Raw genomic sequence first — 26,155 nt, 5'->3', positions numbered from 1 at the left:
AGAAATCAAAAATTGTTTGAGACATTATTCATTTTTATTTTTAATTTATGAGGTTGTAGCGAAGTGATTGTAGTATAAAATGAGACTTATAGTATAGAGTGCAACATTTTTATGTTACATGGTAAGTTTACTCATATTTACTTCCCTTCTGCCACTATATTATCTCCAATGTGTATTTGACATGTCTTCTTCATCTCCGGCCTCCTTTCTCTCACTGTGTGTCTCCGATGCATCTTATCGCTGGTATTTTGTGTAATTACAGAAGAGAGTAAAATAAAATAGTTTGGAACGTGAAAAGGGGGCAAAGTAGAGTACTCCTCACCCCCTAGGCCTTTTTAGGCGGTCCCAAAAGGATCAGTTTCTGCTTTCCTGAGAGATTATGGTATGAGTTCCATATACCACAATAACTTGCATTACAACATGCAAGATATCTATCTCCTATTACCAACTTTTGGAGATATTCGCGGTAAGCGCGAATATCTCCAAAAAGTAACACCTGCCCTGAGCAGTTCTTAGCCATGTTATCCAATGGGAGGTGGATAACATGGCTAAGAGTATTAGCTCGGTAATGCATGAATATCGCTGAGTTTTTAGCGATATTCATGCATTGCGGCCGTTTATTATCGCATTTGCGATAAACCTTGATAATAGTAAGGTTTATCTTCGATAATTTCTGACGATGCTTAGTGGTAAAAAATTGGTTGGTAAGCATCGTTAGCGATAAATATCGCTTAACTTTGGTAATATGCCCCAACGTCTGTTAACGTTCGATTCGAAGGAAATGAGGAAGTGTTGAAAAACATTGTCTGCGCCATCTTGCCTTTTTTGAAATGCCACACTTTTGTCGTGCACGGCAGCCATTTTAGATGTCTTGACCAGACCCACTCTCTGCACGCTGTCGATTCGTAGCATGGCTCCTCACCCTCGTAAGCATCTCCCCCAGGCACTGGTCACCACCGCTCTCTGTCTTATGCATGGGCAATAAACCTTCCCCCATCTGCGCTGCTCTTCCCTGAGAATCACACTCTGTGCCCGCCCGACACCTCCCTTTCGCCCTATTCACTACCGCACCCTCTGACACTCCTCTTCCTCTGTGTCCGAATGTCCAGGCCGGTCCTAGGCTATCAGCTAGCCCTGCAGATGTAGTTTATGGCCCCAGCTGTAAAGAATCACCCCTCTTCAAAGGAGTTATAGTAGATCAAGGCCCACACCCGATGTGATCCGTCACAGCACACGCGTTCCTACTATCTGAAAACCATCCTGTATTGTGATTGGGGAGGGGACCGAGCCTGAAGCGGAAGATTCCAGGAATGACTCTTTGTACATCAAAGTTTTTACAATTATGTGTCACATTAAAAATATATAGCACTCCAACAAAGTAGTAGGAATATAAAACTTTAATAACATATAAATATATACAACAAAACAAAAACAGTAAAAACATTTAAACAACGAAGAGACCGTGGCAATTTCTTTTTAATTATCCAATAGATTTATTGAAATTGACAGCACCAATAATGAAATATTCTTGTCAGTAGCGGTCTGTTGTGCGAATAGTTCCAAGGCAGCAGAACGCGCTGAAATCTAGATGGCACGAAAGTGATGTCTAGTAAGTTGCCGCCCAGCAAAAAACGGCGTGGGGCGCCGCGGGGGTGAGTGAGTCCAGTAGGCACCACAGCTATTCTTACCGGCATTGCAGAATTACTGCTGGGGACAATGCCTGTGCTGTAGCAGGGTCACAGCAGAAACAAAAAGGATTCTGTTGAAGATGTTGTTGGTTTTCAATTTGAAAACAGTTCTGGTGTCAACTGCTATGCTAATGTAGTGGTTAATGTTTTGTTTTCTCTAGAAAATGTAAAAGAGGGGGAGGCAGTCCAAAGTTCCGTTAAAAGGGCAAAGGAAAGGATCGGTGGTTTGAACTATCAGTCAAAAAGGGGAGGGGGTGCAATAATTTTTCCTACCGGGTCACACTGTGCTTTCACCGGAAGTAAGGTCTGCAGGATTGTAGTAATTCAAAGTGAGGCTGGCGCCAGCATGGGAGCGCCGACGTCCCGCGGATACAGTTTCGTCACTCCACGGGCGATCATGGCAGTCATTCCCCATCGGGGGTCGGAGACTCCCGCGGCTCCTCTAGAATCTTCAAGGTCGTGGAGGACTACGGTGGTGGAGTCAACCAGTGACCGGGCCATTTCTTTATGTTGGGCCCGCTCTTGCCAGGTCGACCGCCATTTTGAGAGTTCGGCAGCTACCGGCGATCGCGGGGTCACATGAGCGGACGGGCTCCACCCTGCCGGGCGAGACGTTGCAGCATGGCCACAGTGGAAGAACCGTTATCTAGGTCGTTCCGAAACTGTGCAGCACTGTAGTTAGGATGCCACCGCCTGGAGCGCTGAGGGTGCAGCTGGGAAGCCTCCACCTGGGGAGGCGGGAGAGGCCTGTTCGCACCGTCTCTCCCTCCCAGTGCACCCCACGGCGTCTCGCTTGAGATTTGTTATGGCCGGACCAGGCGATGAGGACGAGGGGGGGGTCGGAGGCATGTGCAAGACATCCCCCTCCAGTGTTGTCGCAGCCATTATAAAAGAAAGAAGTGTCCCGTCCGTCTTCGGGCCGGGCTTCCGGTGGATGTCGGCCGGACGCCCCTGGCTCTGGCCCCATGAACGGGTTTCTTGGTTTATCGGCTGCAGCCGGATCCCGTCGGCCTCGGCCCCCCGACCGTTGGTGGTCGGACCGGAAGAGCATGTGGCGGGACTACCTGCAACTCTCAAGGGCCACCGCGGCCGGACTGGGAGAGAGAGGGGAGGGTCTAGGAGACATTCCCCCCCCCTGCAACTGTTCAGCGTTGTAAAGGCAATCCCCTGGCCGGGTCCCGCTGGTCTCGGCCTCTCCTCCGGCTACACCCTACGTTAGGATCTCCTGGCCGAGGCGTGGCAGCAGGACCTGCCTTATATGGGCTGCTCCCGGCTGGGCGTAGCCGGAACCCTGCCCCACCTTGGAAGTTTCCAGAGTGGGGGTGGATGTTCTACTGACTTGCATTTTCCCTAGTCTATCGATTTTTTTGGCGTGGCAGGCGGTGGGACAGCGAGGGGTGATTTGGTTTCTCTTACTGTTTTTCTGGTCTCTCACCACTGGCATATTTTAACGTTTTCTTGTTTCTAGGACATTAATAGGTTTTATCATTACGTTATGTTATCGTTTCTTTGTTCGTTGTTTAATAAAAGTTCATGTTCATCAGTGGCCTACTGATTTTCGTTTTCCTATTTTTTTCTTTCCAGGTTGTTTCATGGTAAAGTTTCTGTTAACAGGATACAGTGATCACTTCGTTATTATTGCATATGTCCTTTTCACTAGGGGTGCTCTCTGGTCGGGCCAGATGACGTATCTCTAGTAAATGGTCCGGGTGAAAAAGGTGCATCAATCAGTGGGGAGTAGATAGGCATGACAGATTACAACGGGGGAGAACGGTCCGCATTACGTACCCTTTCACTACTTGCAAAGATTTTCCTACGTTTATTTGCAAACAGGGAATACCTCCAAAAAGAACTAATTCCCAAACAGTCAATGTTCGGACAATCAATCAATCAATGAGGAATGAAATAGGTACGACGTGTTAAAGGCTTGCGTTACCTACCCTTCACTATCTGCAAAGGGAGATAGAATATTCCTATTCTTCCTCGTTTGCAGGTAGAGAAGATCGTTAAGAGAATTAACTTCGAACAATTCAATGCTCGATTGAAACAATCAACAAGGGGTACTGTGAACACAAATGAACGCCGCTTATATACATACGCATTGCTATTTTCAACAGGTTGTTCCTAATGTTTCTATTTTAGCGAGGTCAAAAGAGATCCCATTAGTGGCCTACTGATTTTGCTCGATTCCTTTTGTTTTTTTACACGATTTTTCGCTATCTGCAAAGACTAAACAGAGTATTGCGACTCTGTGCTTGTTTGTAAATAGAGAATGAACCAAAGAGAACAATCAATCAAATGGAGAGAGAAGCAGGCACGACGGATTACAAAGGGGGAAAGGGCTGCGTTAACTACCCTTCACTATCTGCAAAGAGAGAGTACTCCTAATAGAAATGAGGGGTGGGGGGCAGCAATCAAAGCAGATCAGTGTGCATAAACACGAAAAAAAAAATTCTTACCACGTACTTGACATTCGACAGCTTATGATATTTGCTATTAAAAAACCATTGAAATTCACTGAAAAAACCATAGGTTATAGACCATATATAGTTAGGAATTAGCATTTACAAAACCTTGAAAATTCACTGAAAAAACCATAGGTTATAGACCATATATAGTTAGGAATTAGCATTTAAAAAACCTTATTTTACTCACACAAAACCATTGAAATTCCATATATAGTTAGTTGCACTAACTATATATTGCGCACCCGCAATCCACTGCTGATGATGTCACATATTACATCATTCATGACATGGTCAGTGACATCACTGATGACATCACTGATGACATCTCAAATGACATCACTGATGACATCTCACTTGACATCAATGATCACATCACTGATGATATCATTCATGTGACAATACAATGCATCTCCTCACATTTTAATATAACCTCTGTTTCACCCAGTGTTAAAAACAGAGTATAATTTTTGAAACCATTGACACACCAATACTAGTTACTACATACGTACTCACTGATTCCTACGTCTACACACACATTCACTCATTCACCCATACAATCATTCATACATACAATCACTCATGTTTACAACACAATCATATGCACTCATACACCTATACAGACACTCACACTCTGCCACTCATCCATGGAGTTACTCACACACCTAGTCAGTCCTGTAAAGAATCAATCACACTTCCATTTTCTACTCTATACAGTTAAACATAGAGCACCTTACGTTTTCAACCATATACTAACACATACTTACTCTCTTATACAATCATTGATACAAGTACACATTGATCTGTACAGAGTCACACACCTCCCATCCAGCCACACACACACTCAGTCTCCCATGCAAATACTTGGGCAATCAATCAATAACCCATATAGTTACTCATATAGCTACTGATCAACACATGCAGCAGTTTACAGAACAACAGACATAATGATGCACAAATTAAGACAGTTTAGTCACTAACCCATGCACTCAGTGAGACACATTTAATCACTCACTCATACATTCAGTCATGCACCTACTAAATCCTTCGTCCAGACACTTATACATCCACTCATTCTTCAATATGTAAGACATATTTTAACTTTACAGAAACATAGTCACTGGATGTTGTCATCAGTGATGTCATCAGTGATGTCATTTGAGATGTCATCAGTGATGTCATCAGTGATGTCACTGACCATGTCATGAATGATGTAATATGTGACATCATCAGCAGTGGATTGCGGGTGCGCAATATATAGTTAGTGCAACTAACTATATATGGAATTTCAATGGTTTTGTGTGAGTAAAATAAGGTTTTTTAAATGCTAATTCCTAACTATATATGGTCTATAACCTATGGTTTTTTCAGTGAATTTTCAAGGTTTTGTAAATGCTAATTCCTAACTATATATGGTCTATAACCTATGGTTTTTTCAGTGAATATATATATATATATATATATATATATATATATATATATGTGAAACAGTCCCTGCCACTCTCGCCTGGAGCCCAATCCTGGATACCGCAGCGCAGAAGAAGAGAGGAGACCCAAGTGCAGGTGAGCAGTGTATTTTATTTCGTCGGGGAGACGGCACACCTCAGCATGACGTTTCGGCCTTCACAGAGGCCTTGATCACATGACGCATGCTCGGGAGGAGGCAATTTTTAAAGTGCTAGTGCTAATTTGGATGTACACCCATTGGTGAAACATGGTCACGTGTAAAATGAATAATCTCTCATAGACATAGACAACATATCAATGCACAGTTCATCTCGGGATAATCCCGGATGCAAGCCTGTGTGGAAATGTGCAAACAACAGTAAATAAAGTGCTAATGCCATATTTGTCATTTTAAGCCATACACTAAAAGAACCACTGGATAGTCCAAGATTTTAAAGGATACAAAATGCAGTGCAAAATTGGCAATGTGCAACACGTCAATAAAGTGCAAATAGTGTTTTGTAAACCAACGTCATAGTAGTAGATATCAGTAATATACTTGATTTGTAATATCATATTAAAATCAGATGTAAAAAAATATATATGTAGACTATGAGTTATTCATATATAACTATATGTATAAAAACACGAATGTACAAACATATACACAATAAATATATATACACCAAATTTACACTATTTAAGCAGGATGAGAACTCAGGTGATATGGAATCATGGCTGCATGAATGCATTTTAAGCCTATACACCGAGGTCGCAGCATCCTGACTATTTTCAACGCACTAGCCAATCATGTGTCTATGTACTGCCAGAGGGTTGGGAGGAGAGGAGATGCTAACCAACCGATAGGTTTGGAGAACATCGCAGCCTCACCTCCCATACCTCCATACTACAACAAGTGACCATGAATTTAACAACACCATACCAGTGATAGGCATAACAGTGAGCAGTGCAGAAAGAAGTTTATGTGCTCATATTTATGGGTTTTTCTAAGATTTTTCCTTTCTAAAGATCTTTTTATTTTTTATTAAGACATGCTTTATCATTATCGATGTTGTACTTAGCATTTGATACATCGTGCAGCCTAAGCCTAGGCTGCACTGCACTCTGAAACCATCCGCACATCTAGACATGTACTGGTCAATGGATAAAAATTATCAGAAAACCACTGCCAGTTGGAACCTAGACTAAAAACCTGGGTGGATGATATGTTACTAGAAAGTATAGAGCCTCAAGTTACACTTCTGTGAATCATTTAAAGACAAGTGTAAAAGTCTTCTGTGGAATTTAATCCCCCTGGGGCTCGACTATCCATTTCAAGTATGTACCTCGTCTCCAATTTTCTAAGGGCACCATCCCTGTCACCACCTCTTCTTAATGGACCCACACAATCTACAGCATAGTAACGTAGAAGAGTGCTGTCATTGTTGTGGTGCTCCCTAAAATGGCGGGCCACCGGGTATGCCGGGTCGTTGGTGTTTATCGCCCTTATGTGCTGGAGTATCCGCTTGTGCACCTGTAGCTTGGTACTACCCACATACCGCAGGGCACACGGACACTCCAGCACATAGACCACATATTCACTTTTGCAAGTCAGCTGTTTTTTGATCTTGCGCGCACAGGGGGTGAATGGTACTACATATTCGGTTTTGTTCAACCCATGCTGGCATGCCTTACAGGAAGAGCACTTCCTGAAGCCTTTGCTCTTATCCAGCCAATTCTTCCGTGTAGAAACTTCTGGGCTGGATTTCACCAGGGCATTTTGCATAGAATATGCTCTCCTGTAGGTGATTGATGGCCTAGTTGGAATTTTGTCACCTATCACGGGGTCACATTTGATTAGGCCCCAGTGTTTAGAGATGATTTTACCAAGCGCCTCATGCTGCCTATTGTACGCCCAGATCAGTCTCACTGTTTGATCCTGGGAAGCAGCAGGCGCAACCGCGACCTTGCGTTGCAAGGCCTGACTGCGCGACAGGGCATTTGCCTTGGTTATGGCCTTATCAACCACCGCAGCCTTGTACCCTCTTGCCAAAAATCTAGACCTACTAGCTTGCTGAGCTAGATGGCATTGGGCTTCAGTACTGCTCAAACGTCTTATACGCAGCATCTCGCCATACGGGATGCTGCGTATGAGGTGAGCAGGGTGATGACTACTGGCATGAAGCCGTGGGCTTTCGGTACAACCTGGTTTCAAGTTTCTCTCTTCCTGGAGTCACTATCATGTCTAGAAAATGTACCTGGTCTCTACTGATTGTTGAGGTAAACTTCAAGTTGTAATCATTACAATTCAACATATCTACAAATTGTTCAGCTTCTAGACGAGTGCCCTTCCAAATTAGGAACACGTCGTCTATATAACGATACCACCGTGTAATGGACCGCCTTGCAATGTCGGAATGTTCGCCAAAGAGGACCTGTCTCTCCCAATAGCCCATGTGGAGACAGGCATAACTGGGAGAGAAGCAGGCCCCCATGGCTACACCCCTGACTTGCTGGTAGTATCTGTTATTAAACATAAAGAAATTATGGTGTAAACAGAATGAGATCATAGACAGTAACATACGGTTATGGTCAGCCATGATTATTGGTCTCAAACCTAAATAGAATTCTATGGCTCTCAGTCCGTCCTGATGGTTGATACTAGTGTATAAAGACGTAACGTCTAATGTAATGAGCCATGAATCCGAATCCCATTTGATGTCTTCAATTTTCCTCACAAAGTCATTAGAGTCCTGAACGTAGGATGGTAAACTCTGTACGAACTCCTGTAAGAATGAGTCCACATAGACAGTTGTCTTTTCAAGTAAGCCCCCACAAGCTGCTATTATTGGTCTGCCAGGGTTTTTTTTCGGGTTCTTGTGGACCTTCGGGATTAGGTATAGCACAGGCATGACAGGATTGTTATTTTTTAGATACTTAAGCTCATCCATACTCAGCAACCCAAAAGATCTCCACCCCATCAGTAAGGAATAAAAATCTTCTTGGGCTTTCTTAATCAAAGTGATGTCACTGTGTCTATAGCAGTCTGAATCATTCAATTGAGAGAGGGCTTCCTCCAAATATAGTTTCCGCGGCCATAAAACTATATTCCCTCCCTTGTCAGATTGCCTGACAATGACATTCTCATTTGATTGGATCTTATGGATGAGTCGCAGGTACTGATCATTCTGTGTGTATTTCTTCCGTTTAGAACTGAGCACTTTTGAATGCAACAACTTGATGTCTTTAACAGCAGCATCATGAAAGATGTCAAGGTTGTCGTATAGCATCACAGGAGTATAGGTGGAGCGTGGTTTAAACGATGTTAACCCCCCTACCTTATTTGGCTCACATCCTGATGCTTCTTGGGATGTTGATTGTTCCATTCTTAGGGATTCCAAAGCCTCCAGACCAGGAGCATCACGAACTTGCAGCCCCTCATATTATATATATATATATATATATATATATATATATATATATATATATATATATATATATATATATATATATACACATACAAATATATATATATAAATAATCATTACTGTTTGGTTTGTTACGAACATTAACATTTTGATAAAGATACAAATTTAAAATGACATAGCAAATGGGAATACAAGAGGATCTTTGTGCAAGGATAGGCCCACCAACTCGGAGAAAGAAACAATAACAAGAGCCTTTCGGTCATATCAAATTAACACCTGGAATCCATGATGTCATCAGTGATGTCACTAACAATGTCATTGGTGATGTAATATGCGAGGGCAAAAGCAATGCATTGCTGGGGCGTAAGTTATAGCCGAACTATAACGTCCTTGCAACCTTCAGTTTCTTCAGTGTGTGTGTATATATTACATTATACTTACCTGCAAAATACTTACATTTTCGTTTTAAAGGCATGAGTGGTAAAGGCATATTTGTTGTCAAAGTTAGCGTGGTAAAATCATGTGTATTTCCAATCGTGTTATAAAGGCTGTTCTCATTCCCAAGCGTGATGGTTTGAAAAGGGGGAGGGAGGTGATACCACGGTAATCCTATGAGCGATTCAGGAATCACGGTCGGCCCTCTAAACTAAAATTGGCACGGTCTGGGTGGATGTAGCCCTACTATCTCAAGACCTGCAGAATACCAGGCCATACCCACAGGGCCGGACTGGCTACCGGGCAGTTGTGTGCGCTGCCGAGCTAGGGACTAATTTCTCTGTGGTGGGGGCTTATTTAGTTGATGGGGCCTGCGTGCGATTTGAAATAAAAAAAGCAAAGCAGGTCCCCATCAACGAAATTAGCCCCCAGCACGGCAGCACACACAACTGCCCGGTAGCCAGTCCGGCCATGCATACCCACCATCAAGCCTAAGGAGTCAGGATATTCCTACCCTACCTCCTATGTCATTTATTATGCATTTTTGTTAGGACTCAGGACTGAGTCCCAAGTAGGCTGTTAACACTTCCTGGTTGATGTGGTGGCAGCCAATCAAATCTCAGCATGAGATCAGCCATTTTCGTTGATCCTCCGCAGCCTGATGTATACAATTTTTTTAACTTTAATATCTCCAAAACTACTGAACCGATCTACACCGAAACACAAAGCACCCTTTCTGTACCAACATCTTGCTTTCTGCCTAATTTGGTGTAAATCCGTCCCAGCAGTTTTAGGCAGTAATTGATTTAGGACACCCCTTTGTCTTAGTCCCCGCTTGAGTTCAGTAGAGATTCGTCAAACGGCGCCAAAGTTATTAGCAACACAAAAAATCATTCCTTATGAAAACATGATCCTAACTATAACTATCCAGTGGTATACACCTCTATGTAGCTACAAATTCCTCACCTGTTAAATATATTCCAAGGCTTCCGTCTGGATCCAGAAACTTTCATAGCTTTCCCTTGCCAGTAGGAGGTACAGGGTCCCTCTCGGCGACGGAAGCGATACCTTGGCGACATCACTGGAGCCATATACCGGCCACCCCAGTGCACGCACAACAGTTCCCCCATACGTTTTTTTCTGTGTCCGCAGAGGTAGAGATGAGGAATGACATAAGTAGAATGTGGTGCAGCATCTGAATTGTAAACCTTTTATTGTAGCCTCTGACCTTCCTTCAGAATGGGGAGGTGGGTATGATTGGTGAGCATTTTGCAGGTAGAGTATCCAACCAGAAAGAGCTTACCTTAGGTAAGTAGGGGTCCAGCCAATAAAGTCTCTCCTTCTCTAGTTTGGGTTGTGATGGCAGGTAGATGTGAGAATAATGGATTGCCCCAGCTGGTAAGGGGCCATCACCATGGGAATGAAATCCGCTTTAGTTCGAAGAACCAGTTCAAAAAGAAGCATGTGTATAGAGAGCAGACGCTCAGTGACAATCAACTGACAAATTAAAAGACTCAAAGGGAGAATCCATCAGAAAAGTCAAAACAGGGTTCAAGTACCATTGGGGTATGAGAAAAGGATTTTGTGGAAATATATTTGTCAGTCCCTTTAAAAGCCTCATAATGAACAGGGATTTGTACAGGGACGGCTGGTCTGGAAGGCAGACGAAAGCCAGCAGAGTCGCAATGTAACTCTTGATCGTGACTACTAGAACAGCGAAAGCACAAATCGGAAGACCTCAGATAGACGGGCCCTTAAGGGATCCACCTCATTCTCCACATGACACATCAATTTCACCTTCCAGAATAAACTATTCTGTGGAGGGGTGATAAGCAGAAAGGATCACATGACCAACCCCAGTTGGAAGGAGCTCAGATGCCCCCACTCAATCTCCAGGCATGAAGGTGGAGACTCTGGAGACTGAGGCACAGAACCTCTCTCTCTCTGACTGGGAGTGGAGGTCAGCCCAGAGTGGAAGGCAGAGTGGTAGATGCAGGGAGAAGCGCAGAAGGTCTGTGTACAACTCTGTGGCAATAAGGACTCGATCCTAGAGAATCTTACTCTGCACCAAGGAATCAAGGGGATGGGATCTGTACAGTCTGACTGAGAAGGGAGGGGAGAATTCAGCACAAGCCAAATTGCCCACAGTTCGAGCAATTTGGTGTGCAGAACATGCGCTTCTGGATACCAAAGGTATCAGATCTCCAGTCCCTGCAGATAAGCACCCCATCCAAAGTTGGAGGCATCTGTCAGCATTCGCCACCGCCATGGCCATGGCCATGGCTGGCGGGGCATACACGGATATCCCTTGAGATAGGTGTTTCTCCACCTTAAACAGGTGCTGCTGAGAGAGTTCCAGGTGAGACTTGGGTATGTTGGAGAAAACGTTTCGGTTTAAACCGCAGTGACGCTGTTCCTGCAAGTGGTGCTGCACCATCTGTTACACAATAGCTTTGAGCAGCCTGTTGTCTGGGTACAAAAATACTGAGATCCTGCACTTCTTGAGATGAGCCGCAACCACCACCGTCACCTTTGTGAAGTCTCAAGGTGCTGCTTTAAATCCAGATGGTAGAACAGTGCAGAGGTAGAGAGAGCACCCTACACCATGCAGGTACCGCCTGTGTAGCTGCAGAACAGGTATACTGAAATATGCATCCTGCAAGTAAATGCACACCATCCAGTCTTCCACCTTCAGGGCCAGAAGGGAGGAACTGCATTCTAAAATTCTCCTTGCAGAGGTAAAAACTCAAAAGCCAGAGGTCTATAAGAGGACGAATATGGTAATCCTTCTTTGGAACCAGGAAGTACCGAAAGTAGCACCCCCGCTCAATTTCCTGCTCTGGCACCAACTTCATTGCTTCTTTAGGCAGCAGGACTGCCACCACCTCCAGCAGGACTGCCACCACCTCCAGCAGGACTGCCACCCCCCCCCCCCAGCAGGACTGCCACCACCTCCAGCAGGACTGCCACCACCTCCAGCAGGACTGCCACCACCTCCAGCAGGACTGCCACCCCCCCCCAGCAGGACTGCCATCACCTACAGCAGGACTGCCACCAGCTGCAGCAGGACTGAGACCAACTCCAGCAGGACTGCCACCAACTCCAGCAGGCCTGCCACCAACTCCAGCAGGCCTGCCACCACCCGCAGCAGGACTGCCACCACCTCCAGCAGGACTGCCACCACCTCCAGCAGGACTGCCACCACCTCCAGCAGGACTGCCACCAACTCCAGCAGGACTGCCACCACCTCCAGCACCACCTCCAGCACCACCTCCAGCAGCACTGCCACCACCTCCAGCAGGACTGCCACCACCTCCAGCAGGACTGCCACCACCTCCAGCAGGACTGCCACCACCTCCAGCAGGACTGCCACCACCCCCAGCAGGACTGCCACCACCTCCAGCAGGACTGCCACCACCCCCAGCAGGACTGCCACCACCTCCAGCAGGACTGCCACGACCTCCAGCAGGACTGCCACGACCTCCAGCAGGACTGCCACCACCTCCAGCAAGACTGCCACCACCTCCAGCAGGACTGCCACCACCCCCAGCAGGACTGCCACCACCTCCAGCAGGACTGCCACCACCTCCAGCAGGACTGCCACCACCCCCAGCAGGACTGCCACCACCTCCAGCAGGACTGCCATCACCTCCAGCAGGACTGCCACGACCTCCAGCAGGACTGCCACCATCTCCAGCAGGACTGCCATCACCTCCAGCAGGACTGCCACCACCTCCTTTTGTAGTATTCAAAGAAGGTCTTTGACAGAAGGGCCTGCGGGATGGGGGAATGTGGTGAGGGACCTGTTGGAAGGGTTAGTCATACCTCCTTTCTACATTCTCAGTGGACGCATTGGTCTGATGTTATGCTCTCCTGGGTCTATTGAAAGGGGATACCCATCGTCTCACAAGCTGCACAAGCATCTTTCCAGGTGGTGCAGGAGAAGCGGATAAGAAGGAGAAGAGGGCGGGTGTCTGGTGGCCTATGCACGTTTTGCTTCAGGAGAGGTTTCTCTTGCTGGCAGCGCTGAGAAGGCTGATGCTACAATAATTTATGAAACTTGAGAACCCCCAAAATTTGAGACAGTAATGGTAGTCTATCAATGGGAATTGAAGACCTCCAGGGGCTGGTGCGGTGCACCTGGCGATCAAACAATTTACTGCTGGGGCAGACAAGGGCTTTTACCAGTCAGTCATCGCTGGGTCCAGGTGTCCCTCACTGAATGGCAGCAAGATTTCAGAGGTCCTGGCTGAAGATTTAATTGATTTTGATTTTTGGATTCATGGTGTCACGGTGCTGCCTGCAGAAAAGAAGCTGCCAACAGGTGGAACAGTATTGGGAGAGAATATAGCCATGCCTTCAAAATCCTATGGAAAGCCAAGTGAGAAGTTAGGCTAGCAATGTGTGTTCTTCTCATCAAAAAGAGGGAGGTAGAAAGCTGATCCATTCAGTTTCCAAAGTAGAATTCAATAATCAAAAGAGAAAGGATCACTTGTCCTGCACAACCTTAGGTTTCTTGCAAGAGCGGGGGGTGTGTGTGTCCCAAATAGAAGACCCTCATGCACGTGATGGGTAGGGTGGAGTTGGAGCGGTGTATCTTGATTCTCCGCTTTTTTATTCACGTGTGTGCATAATCATCAGGTCGATCAAGTTATGCAACCTCCACCAAGAGGTGTTAACCCAAGGTTGAAACAGTAGTGAGCCAGTGATAAGGGAATATTAAAAAGCCCGGATAACCAGAAAAGGAAATTTTTAATAAGTCTGGGTTCGGGTCTTGTTAACTCTGGTATAGTGCATCATGGGATACTTATTAGGAGTAGTTGATGCACTCAAAGTTTCCTTAAAAACATTGCGTGAAGGGAATAGGTCGACATGTTTCTGCCTTCTGCGCCTTAGTAGGACTTACAGGCATTCATCAGGACCGTTATGTGAAATAACGTGAGGGTAATGTGGACAAAGTGCTCAAAATGGAGTGATAAGAAAAAGGTATAATGACCTGTCTCTTGTTTCAAATGAGGTCGCAATGTACCTGTTGGAGAAAGAATATATACACGTACGTTTTCAACACAAAGGGGAGAGGGTACATGGGGAGACACCAAACAGAAAACTGTATCTCGAGTCTATCATTGATAGACTAAAGCAACAACTAAAAAATGGCAATACTTCATTCATGGCTGCTATCAATGGCAATGTCAACTCTCTCATCAAACTCTCCATGCTCTGACAGAGGGTCATGGCATGCTCAGAGGTGGATACAACATGCAGATAGAATCAGAGTTAATGCCTGTGCAATGTATCAAATTGTAAAACGAGCTTAACGTTATAAGAACCGTGTTGTGCTCGATGATATATCATTGTGAGATATTACACACACTCAGTTCAACATGTAATTCTATGTTTATCCGAAGTTCCAAAAGAAACATGTGTAGTGCCGTGCTTAAACACACGTGTTCTTTTCAAAGCGTGCTTATGGTATCTAACATGCTCGTTGTGGCATACTGGTATATTTACCTCGCGCATGTAAATACAGCGCTCCAGTCAGGTTTAAAAGGCTAGAGGGGGACTAAACAAAGGGGAAAGGTGTTATTTTTAAAAAAGGTTAGCAGCAATACTTGCGGTTGTTGGATTGTCTGGTTACCGTCGCGCTACCTATTTTGTCCTGCCCTGGCGTCTTCTGCGAGCGCGCTGCCTTCGTTAACCCGGAAACTGAACTATCTGTTTCCTGTCTGGTAATGACTATGGGCGTCAAATCTGATTGGTTGTGTAGCGCGTCGCCATGACGACCTGTAGTGACGCGTATGTTGTCCTCAAAATTGTTCGTGTTAGTAAATATTTTTGCGGGTTTGTTAATTTTATCCACAAGCCTGTGGTCGGAGTGGGGGCTCCGTTTACATTTAGGAACTGGTTAAAGAAGAAATGATCTTAGTCTGTGTCCAGAAAGTCGGTCGAGGCAGATACTTCATTATTAAGCCGGCAGCGAGGGAACAATACCTTACAACCAATTAATGGTGATGATATTTGTTTATGTCCCAAAATATGTAAGGGGCAAAGGCTTCATTGTGAGCCAGCATAGAGGAAGAAAAATGGGAGGATCTTAAAGCACGATATATTGATCTTTTTTTATGTCCCGAATGTTGGGTGGAGGCAGAGAATTCATTGTAAACCGCCAGAGAGGTGGAATGGGTTGGGGGAATCACTGAACCTTGTTGAGGTAATGTTCAAATAGGTACTTATTTTATTATCTGTTGAGACTGAGCCAGGGTATATTGTCATTCAGCTCCCGTTCGGTTCCCAGTCGATGTACCCACCTCTGCTCTTTTTCAAAGAGGATTTTTTCAGCGTTCCTGTCTTTCTTAGATAAGGTTTCTAGGATGACCCAGTTGAGATCTTGAGTTGTATGGCCCATCTCAAGGAAATGGTTGGCCATTTTTGTGGTGCTCTTCTTACATTTCACGTTGCTCTTATGTTCGCACAGTCGCTGCTTGGCTTTTCTACATGTCATGCCTATGTATCTGAGGTTACATGGGCAAGTGATCATGTATATCACGTGGGTGGTGTTACAGTTGGTATGATGGCGTATAGTCCATTTGAAATCCGGTAGTAATTGGAGTTCTTTAGTGGGTCTTGTCAAACTGCAAACCGAGCATGAGCCACATGGGTAGTGTCCTGTTACTTGGGGGTTACCCCATGGGTCAACTAATCCTCTTTTGGGTTTAGGTGGAGGTCTGGTATGGACAAGGATGTCTCTCAAATTGCGGCTCCTTTTGTTTGCAAACCTCGGCTTTGGCCATGGGAGATTCCCTGATGTTAAGATGCGCCAGTTTTTGTTAATGATTTTCTTGACACTGTTTGTCACTGGGCTATATGTGGTTACGCAGGTGACTTCTTCCGAGGGTGTTTTTGGTGTGGTCTCAAAAAGTGCTTCCCTATTTTGATTTCTTGCGCGTTTTTTACATTTTTTGATCACTCTTTGTGGGTAATCTCGTGCCTCTAGTTTTTTGCATAGATCATTGGCCTATGACTTATATTCATTGATGTTGCTGCAATTACGTTTAAGCCTGAGAAATTGGCTATATGGCAAGTTCTCCTTCAGAGGGCGAGGGTGGAAGCTTTTTAAAGAGAGTAAGCTGTTTTTAGCAGTTGTCTTGAAGAACGTCCGGGTCTGGAGAGTTCCTTCTGCCGCATAGATTGTTAGGTCCAGAAAGTCTATGCTTTTCCGGTTCATGCAGTAAGTAAATTTTAGACAGTCATCTCTCTGGTTGAGCCAGATGTGGAACTCACTTAGGCTGGTTTCGTCCCCTAGCCAGATGACGAAAATGTCGTCTATATACCGTTTCCAGAACAGTATATGACGATGATAAGGGTTGTTATTCTCATTCAGGATGTGTAGGTCCTCAAAGGTACTGACGTAAAGCCCGGCCACGCTTGGGGCAAAGGTGCTGCCCATTGATGTCCCGTGGCACTGTAGGTATAGGTCGTCTTTGTATTGGAAGAAATTTTCCATGAGCGCCAGCCGGCAGCATTCCAGTACAAAGTGTCTTGGCGTTTTATGATTCCAGGTTGAGTTGAAAAGTATGCTCTCAAGAGTATCCATTGTTTTGTTTTGTGGGAGGCTCGTATACAAGCTCTCAACATCGAATCCGACCAAGAGCATGGTGTCAGGAGAGTATTCAATGTCTTGTAACTTGGTTAATAAGTCTCTTGTGTCTCGTAAATACGTCGGTGTCTTTTGGACCAGAGGTCTAAGGTATTGGTCTGCGAACTGTGACAGGGGTTCTAACAAAGAACCTATACCTGACACAATCGGACGGCCAGGTGGTGGTACTCGTCCTTTGTGTGTTTTCGGTAACAAGTAGAAGTAGGGAGTACGAGGTGTGTGGGTCCTGAGATAGTCCCCTTCTTTTCTTGAGATCCAGTCATTGGTCTCAGCCTCTTCTATCATCATCGCGATGGTTCTCTGTAATCTCGATGTTGGATCTAGGGTCAGAACTTTATAAAATTTCTCATCCTTGAGAAGGTCCAAACATTGTTGGTCATAGCCCTCGGCTGTGAGGAGGACCACTCCTCCGCCTTTATCGGCCGGTTTTATGACTATGTTATGATCATCTCTGAGGGCATTGAGAGCGGTTTGTTCTGTCCTGGAGAGATTTTGAAAGGGTTTTGGAGGTTCGTCTGCTAGTCCATCTATGGCTTTGAAGATGGCCTGCTCGAAGGTCAGTATTTCGACTGGAATTTGAGAATTCAGAGGACAGAAAGATGACTTGTTCTTCAAGGTGGTATCTCCTTCCCTGTTGGGAATTTGGTCTCCTTTGAAAAATGCTTTTAACTTCAATTTGCGGCAGAACTCTGCCACTTCACATTTGGTTTTAAAAAGATCAAGCTTCGGAGTCGGGACATAACCAAGTCCTTTGTTGAGTACGAGTTCTTCATCCTGGGTTAGAACCTTCTCAGTGAGATTCACGATGAGGGATTCGTGGTTGTACCGGTTTTGGCTTTGGTTACACTCCTCGTCTGTACTTGCCTGGATTGGTCGGACCAAGTTACTCCTCTTCGCCGGGTTCTTTGGGGCGCTGGACCATTCCCTAAAAAAGGCATATTTTGTTGGAAATTCTGACCTGTTTGTATTGGTATCTGATGGTTCATTTTCTGGGGGCCTTGGAAATATGGGTTCATCCACCCCTGGAAGTGAGGGTTGAAAGGTTGGAAAGGCATCCCTTGAGGGTTCGTTTGAAAGAATGGGGGCCGCCACGAATTGCGTCCTCGGCGGTTACCTCTCCTATTCTGGAAGTATGTTTTGTTAGGATTGTTGTGTTGGTCTGATCCTTGATCGGAACCTGTGCTAGAAGCACCGCTGTGTGATCCATAATTAGAGGCATTGTCATCTGCATTATAATAGCAATGTGTGTTGGCAGAGAATTTCACAATTTGGCAGCTGCTACTGCAAAGGTGAGCCATTCCATCTCACCTCCTGAAACCTCTTAACAATTACTTTCTTGAAAGAAGGCGACTTCAGCTGCCTGTTAGGCAGATGCCATTGAATGCTAGCTTAAAAGGCGGTGGTCTCTGATGGCACAGTGTCTGATGTGCCTTACACAATGCTTTGAAAGACACCCTCTTACTCACAGGTAGCCAGTCTAGAGAGCGAAAGCTCTCCCTCACTGACTGGTGTTTGGGAATGTTAAAAATCAGACGTGCAGCCGCGTTTTGAATTACGTGAAGTTTATTTAGTGAGGATTTATTGATGTTCAGGTAGAGCGCATTGCCGTTGTCAAGAAGGCAGCAGGACCTAGGTTAAGATAATTGACATGGCTCCAAGAGTTGGGTAAGTTCAAGGATATCAGCAGCCTTCTTGAAATGGAATGAAGCCACATCTGGATGAGGTGGCCCTGGTTGGCAGTCCACTTCTACCTCAGGAGTGGTATTGAGTCCACTAACGTGACCAAGTAGACTGCCATATCAGAAGATAAGCGAGGGGGGTGGAAGCAGATTACCTGCCTTGCTATTATCACCTGTAGCGTCCATCTCTGCCCGGGAGTATGTAAAAGGCTACGCCACACACACAGCTCTAGTTTGCACATCGTTTTTTCTGCAGCATGCAACCGTTAACTGAATGCACTGTGTTACAAACTTAATTAACCGCACCCATCAGATCACATAATACATGTAAGGAGTTTGCAGATGACCACTAGAGAATTCATGCACATCAGCACACAACACATCACCATCCATTAAAGCTGGGGTGGATCAGGCATTTGAATTTGCTCTCAATACAAGCCAAATATATCATGCATTCTTTGCCTGCAGCACTGGCAAATATGGCCACGCTTTTCTTCGTGTCCCTTTCCTGCTCCACGATTAACTCGTTGGGCCTCCCTCCTGGATTTCTGTAGGTGTGACAGAGGCTCAGCTGTTGGGTGCGGTGTGGCTGGTGGCTTCTGAATCAGTGCCAAGGGGTGGTCAACTGGTGAAGGTCTTGACAGCAGGAGAGATCTTGACAAAGTCAGAGATGTTCCATGTGGGGTAGAGGGGACAAATCGTGCCTCCGGAGGGCACACTGGCAGAAATTCAAATGGGCCCACAGGTGCCCCGAGGGGACAATTGCATCTGGGAGAGGAGTTGGCCTAACGGCTAGGGCGCTCGACCTCGGAGATCTGCGTTCGAGTCTCGGTAACGACGCCAAAAACCTCCTGTGATTCTGGGCAAATCACTTAATCTCCCCATGTCCTCATGTAACATAACTGGTGCTATGTAAAGCGCTCTGATACCTGATTCAGTTCTGGTCTAGTTCGCACTATATAAAACTTTGCAAAAAAAAATAAAAAAATATCTAAACAGGTTTTAAGAGCGTACACTGAATGCGACAAAGAACGAGAAGCCCTCCTTAAAATATTAGGATGGCGGGGAGCCTCAAGACTTCCTTATTATTTTGCAGGTAGGCACCACCACGTCTCCTAAAAGGGTCATCAGAACAAAAAAAAACCTAGTTGCAGGTATAAGCAAGTGTGTCTGCTATACTGAGCACCATTGCCATCATTACCAACATATCAAAACCTGCTATGAATCAATAAAGATTCAATAAACCTGCAGTTCCAAAGGGTACAGTGAAAACATGTATTCCCATATATTTGCAAAGGGTCTGGTGGCTTCTTTGTCCCTGGCTAGTCTCAACCCCTCCTACTCTGAGCTCTGCTAAGCAGGCTTCAACAGGTGGAAACTCTGCTGCCTCCTCTCTCTGTACACCTGAAGCTCTGGCTAAACTAACGCTGGTGCTGTACCAGTTCTTCACTCTGTTCTACAGCACCTCCCTTGCTGCACTGAATCAACACTGGTGAAGGACCAGTTTTTTTACACTCTGTACTCCTGGGTCTCCCTTGCTGTGCTGCACTAATGCTGGTGCTGTACCGGTCCTTCTACACTCTGTACTACTACACCTCCCTTGCTGTGCTGCACTAACGCTGGTGCAGTACCAGTTCATTTACAGTGTGTACTCCTGTGCCTCCCTTGCTGCGCTACACTAATGTAAGGACTGTACCAGTCCTTCTTTGTTGGACCCGGCCTCATGGCGTGGTCCTACTCCTTCCGCATGGCGAGCCCAGGACGACATCGGCCCTCCACCCAGCATCGGGCAGCCCTTTTGCCCAACACTGCACGCCCCAACATTGCTGGTCCGGCCACCATCCCGGACCCCCACTGCCGACCTGGCTCCATCGTGGGCCCCTCACGACCTAAGCATGAGGCCGCGCCCGACTCCATCTTGGGCCCACCACGTCACGACCACGTGGCCTCTGCTCCGGCCCAGGCCCCAGCGAAGCCCAGACATCGAGGCACCAAGATCCACCCAGGTGGTTGAGTGGCTACTCGACAGATCCCGGAGAAAAGGGTGTTTCGATGGCCCTCCAGCCGTCCCCGGACGCCTGGTTTCGATCGCCCTCCGGCCTCCCTGGGCGCTGGATCCACCCCCCTGCGGGGTGTCTGGACACCATCATCCTGGCCCTTCTGACCCCCAGGCGCGAGGGTCCGGACATCAAAGGACTCCAGTCCTATATCTGGGCCAGCCCTGGATTAGGACGTCAGTTGTATCCTGGACTGGAAGCCCTGCTGACGCTGTCACGGCCGACAACAGACGAACTCATCTCCGGTAACCTGAACCATCTGAGAGCCTGCTGGCGCTGCCGCGGCCTACCTTGCTGAACCATCTGAGAGCCTGCTGGCGCTGCCTACCTTGCTGAACCATCTGAGAGCCTGCTGGCGCTGCCGCGGCCTACCTTGCTGAACCATCTGAGAGCCTGCTGGCACTGCCGCGGCCTACCTTGCTGAACCATCTGAGAGCCTGCTGGCGCTGCCGCGGCCTACCTTGCTGAACCATCTGAGAGCCTGCTGGCGCTGCCGCGGCCTACCTTGCTGAACCATCTGAGAGCCTGCTGGCGCTGCCGCGGCCTACCTTGCTGAACCATCTGAGAGCCTGCTGGCGCTGCCGCGGCTCGAACCCCTCGGAACCCCCCAGCTCGAGGATTGAGAGCTGTGCGTAGGGTATCCCTTCCTCCACCCAGAGCTAGACTGTCCCGCTACCTACCCCCCTTTCCGAGACTTTACGGATCCTTCGATCCATCTGTATATACTGCCAAGAACCAGCAACCTTTATTACTTATAAAAACTTAAGAACTTGATCTCTTGCGTGGTGTCCGTTTGTAGTGTTGTGATTAATCGGGTCTACGATTCTCGGAGAGGGCCCTCATTCAGGAGGCCCCTCCGTAACGCTCGGCTACTTCTCGAAGGAGAGCTGGACCTAGGGGTGGTCAGTCAGACCTCTTCTGCCTCCCCCGGGGTCGCCTTTCTAACATTGGTGGCAAGCGCCGGGACCCGAGCCCACGCAGATCGTACAGAGAGTAATTCACTCACTACCAAGAAAAACCCACTACGACCATGAGCACAGAATTCCAGAAAGAGAAAATGGAAGACTACAGTCACATGGAGCTAAAGCAATTCTGCAAAGAGCTAGGCATCGCTACCACTGGCTTAAGCACCAAAGAAGACTTTAAATCGGCCCTGCAGGCCTGGGTGGACGCCGGCGAGGCGCCACCCCCGAGTGAAGATAACCCGGGCCCGAACGGAGGCCCGGAGGCCGAGACGAACCCAGCGGGAGGGAGACCCGCAAACCCAGACACGGGCCTCTCCCACGAAGACGCCCGAGAACGAGAGAGGAACCGGCTCCACGAGTTGGCTCTTGCTCGACTCAGACAAGAAGGAGAAATCCAACTGGCAGAAAGGAAGTTAGCCCTCGAGGAGAAAAAACTCATGCTCGAGCACGAGCGCGTCCTCAAAGAAATGGAACTTAAAGCCAAGGCAAACGAGTCTGCCATCGCCGGGGGTAAGACCTCACCCCCGCCGGTGGACACGAAGGTGCACATACCCAAGGATGTCGTCAAAGAGTACTATAAGAACGACGACATCCAACAGTGGTTCAAAGCCTACGAGGTCGCCATGGCCGCCCATCGAGTACCCCTCAAGGACTGGGGCGCCGGCCTGTGGGGGAAGTTTATCAACGAAGGGAGGGACGCCCTGCTGGAGCTCCCTGATACTGAGATGACCTCGTACGAGCACATGAAGACCGCCCTCCTCACTCGCTACGGACTCACCCCCGAGATGTACCGGCAGCGATTCAGAGACTGCAAGAAAATCCCCGGTACCACATGGGTGGAGTACGTGAACTTTTACAGCAGAGCCTTCGAGGGGTGGGTCAGAGGCTGCCAGGCCACCACCTACCAGCAGTTGATCGACCTCATTCTATGGGAACATCTGTCCAATAACTGCTTCATCGAACTTCGGCAACACCTCCTCGACAGCAAATTGACTGAGCCACGAAAACTCGCTGTCGAGGCGGATAGATGGGTGAGCACCCGAGTTCCCCGGAGTCCACTGGGAGACTACGGCCGGGGATCCCCGGGGAACCACCGACCCGGAGGCGGCGGAGTAGGCCCCCAGGGGTCCTCCCCCACCTCCAAGTCGCCATCCCTGGGCCAGAGAGGGGGCCCCCCAGCCAGACCGGGGCCCCGCCCGAACGTTACGTGCCACAGATGTCAGCGACTGGGTCATTATGCGAATGACCCCCTCTGCCCAATGAATCAGCGACCCGGCACCACCGGTCCCCCAACCCGCCAGATCGCAGCCGCTGCCCTGGGTGAAGAAAGGAGTGAGGAGGAGGACGACAACCCCGAGCAAGCCGAGTGGGAGTCCGCCGCCATGACCTTAGCATGCCTGGGTACTCACGACCTGATCCCCCGAGGCCCGATCCCCGGCAACACCCAGAAATACCGCCAGTGGGTCACCATCAATGGACGCAGGACCGAAGCCCTCCGTGACACTGGGGCCAGCGTGACAGCGGTCCGCTGCCATCTAGTGACCCCGGAGCAGATCCTTCCTAACGTCCTGTGTCCAGTCCGGTCCGCAGATAACTCAGAGACTTTGTGCCAGATGGCCCGCATCCCCTTCGAGTGGGGGGGAGTGTCGGGCGTGCTGAAAGTGACTGTCCGCGACGATGCCCCCGTGGACTGCCTCCTTGGGAACGACCTAGAAAGTTCCCCCTGGGCTAACGTCGAACGGAGAGATCACCTGGGGATGCTAGGCCTTCCCGAGTGGGTCTGTGCGACCACCCGCTCCATGACCGCCCGAGCCTCCACCCCAGCGGGGGAAGCTTCCACCGAAGAGCCGGAGTGGCCCGCCCCTCCGCCGCCCATCGTCCCCGAGGACGCCGACCCCGAACACGGCCCCCAAGGGCCCGACCAAGAAGATCTCACCGAGCTCGACCACCTCCCAGAACTCGCCCAATGGCGCCAAGAAGGTGGCCCCACCCGCGAACAATTCCGGCAGGAACAGAAAACCTGCCCCTCCCTCGAAGGGATTCGACAGCAAGCCGCTACCCAAGCAGCTGGAGACCCCGCGGGGTCCCACTGGATCTATTGGGACAACAACCTTCTCTACAGTGAGCAAAAGATTGCTGAACTAGGGGCCGGCCGGGTACTGGTCGTACCCCTCCGATTCAGAGACTTCCTCCTGAACTTAGCACATGATGTGCCCCTCGCCGGGCACCTGGGGCAGGACAAAACTTACAGCCGCCTGGTGACCCATTTCTTCTGGCCAAAAATGAGCACCGATGTGCTTAACCACTGCAGGACCTGCCCGACCTGTCAAGCCAGCGGGAAGAGCGGGGGGAAAGTCAAAGCCCCGCTCCAGCCATTCCCCGTGGTGACTACCCCCTTTGAGCGAGTGGGGATAGACATCGTAGGGCCCCTGGACCCTCGAACCTCGCAGGGGCACCGCTTCATCCTCGTCCTGGTTGACCATGCTACCCGCTATCCCGAAGCCATTCCCCTCCGAACCATCACAGCCCCCGTGGTGGGCCGAGCCCTCATGAGCATCTTCTCCCGAGTCGGCTTCCCCCGAGAAGTCGTGAGTGATCGAGGCTCCAACTTTATCTCGAAGCATATGCGGTCCCTATGGCAACAGTGCGGGGTCGCCTATAAATTCACCACCCCGTACCATCCCCAAGGAAATGGCCTAGTGGAACGATTTAACAGAACATTGAAGGGGATGATCAAGGGCTTAGAAGAACCACTCCGGCGCAAATGGGATATCCTGCTACCTTGCCTCCTGTTCGCCTACCGAGAGGTACCCCAGAAGTCCCTGGGGTTCAGCCCCTTTGAACTCTTGTACGGACACCCGGTCCGAGGCCCCCTCAGCCTGGTCAAGGAAGGCTGGGAGACAGCAGTTCGAGAGGCCCCACCCGATGTCTACCGGTACCTCCTGACCCTCCGCAATCAGACTCGGAAGTTCCGGGAACTTGCCGAGGCCAACCTGGAGGCTAGTCAGGAGGAGATGAAACGCTGGTATGACCAGAACGCCTCGTCCATCGAATTCGAGCCGGGCCAGCAGGTCTGGGTCATGTCCCCGGTCGAACCTTGTGCCCTCCAGGACAAATGGACGGGGCCCTTCAAAGTGGTGGAGCGCAAGAGCCCAGTCACCTATCTGGTGGACATGGAGTCCCCCCGGAACCCCCTCCGGGTTCTGCACGCTAACCGGCTCAAGCCACACTTTGCACGCACTGAACTGAGCCTGCTGCTAGCGACCGATGACGGAGCTGAGGACGACTCCGAACCCCTACCAGATCTCCTCAGCACCACCGAGAAAGACGGCTCCATCGAAGGGGTCACGCTCTCCTCTTCCCTGACCCCAGAGCAGCAACAGGACTGCCGGAAGCTGCTGGGGCAGTTTGCGGATCTGTTTTCCCTCACTCCGGGGGTCACCCGGTGGTGTGTCCACGATGTAGACACAGGAGACAGCCCGCCTGTAAAACACCAAGCTTTTCGAGTGCCCGACCGGGTTCGGGCCTGCATCCAATCCGAAGTGGGCAAGATATTAGCTCTGGGGGTAGTCGAACCCTCCAACAGTCCCTGGGCCAGTCCCGTTGTCCTGGTCCCTAAAGCCGCCCCCCCCCCGGAGCCGCTCCAGAGCTCCGGTTCTGTGTTGACTACAGGGGACTGAATGCCGTCACCAGGACCGACGCCCATCCCATCCCCAGGGCGGATGAATTGATCGATCGCCTAGGGGCCGCCAAATATCTCAGCACCTTCGATCTCACGGCGGGGTATTGGCAGATTGGCCTTACCCCTGGTGCACAGGAGCGATCGGCCTTCTCGACACCAGATGGCCACTATCACTTCAAAGTGATGCCCTTCGGCATGAAGAACGCACCCGCAACCTTCCAGAGACTAGTGAACCAAGTGCTGGCCGGTCTAGAGGAGTACAGCGCCGCCTATCTCGATGACATTGCAGTGTACAGCCTCCACTGGGATGAGCACCTGACCCACCTCTGGACAGTCCTGACGGCCCTTCGGCGGGCCGGACTCACCATCAAAGCCAGTAAGTGCCAGATAGGCCAAGGGTCCGTGACCTATCTGGGACACCAAGTGGGGAGCGGCCAAGTGGCTCCCCTCCAACCAAAGATAGACACCATCCGGGCCTGGGAGCCCCCGGTCACCCAAACCGCCGTCCGCGCCTTCCTGGGGCTCACCGGATATTATCGGCGATTCATAAAGAACTACGGAAGCATTGTGGGGCCCCTCACAGAACTGACCTCAAAGAAACTACCACAGAAGGTGCACTAGACCCCCGAGTGCCAGGCAGCCTTTGAAACTCT

Source organism: Lissotriton helveticus, chromosome 7 (assembly GCF_964261635.1).
Source record: "Lissotriton helveticus chromosome 7, aLisHel1.1, whole genome shotgun sequence".
Taxonomy (NCBI): Eukaryota; Metazoa; Chordata; class Amphibia; order Caudata; family Salamandridae; genus Lissotriton; species Lissotriton helveticus.
This window is presented reverse-complemented; position numbering follows the sequence as displayed.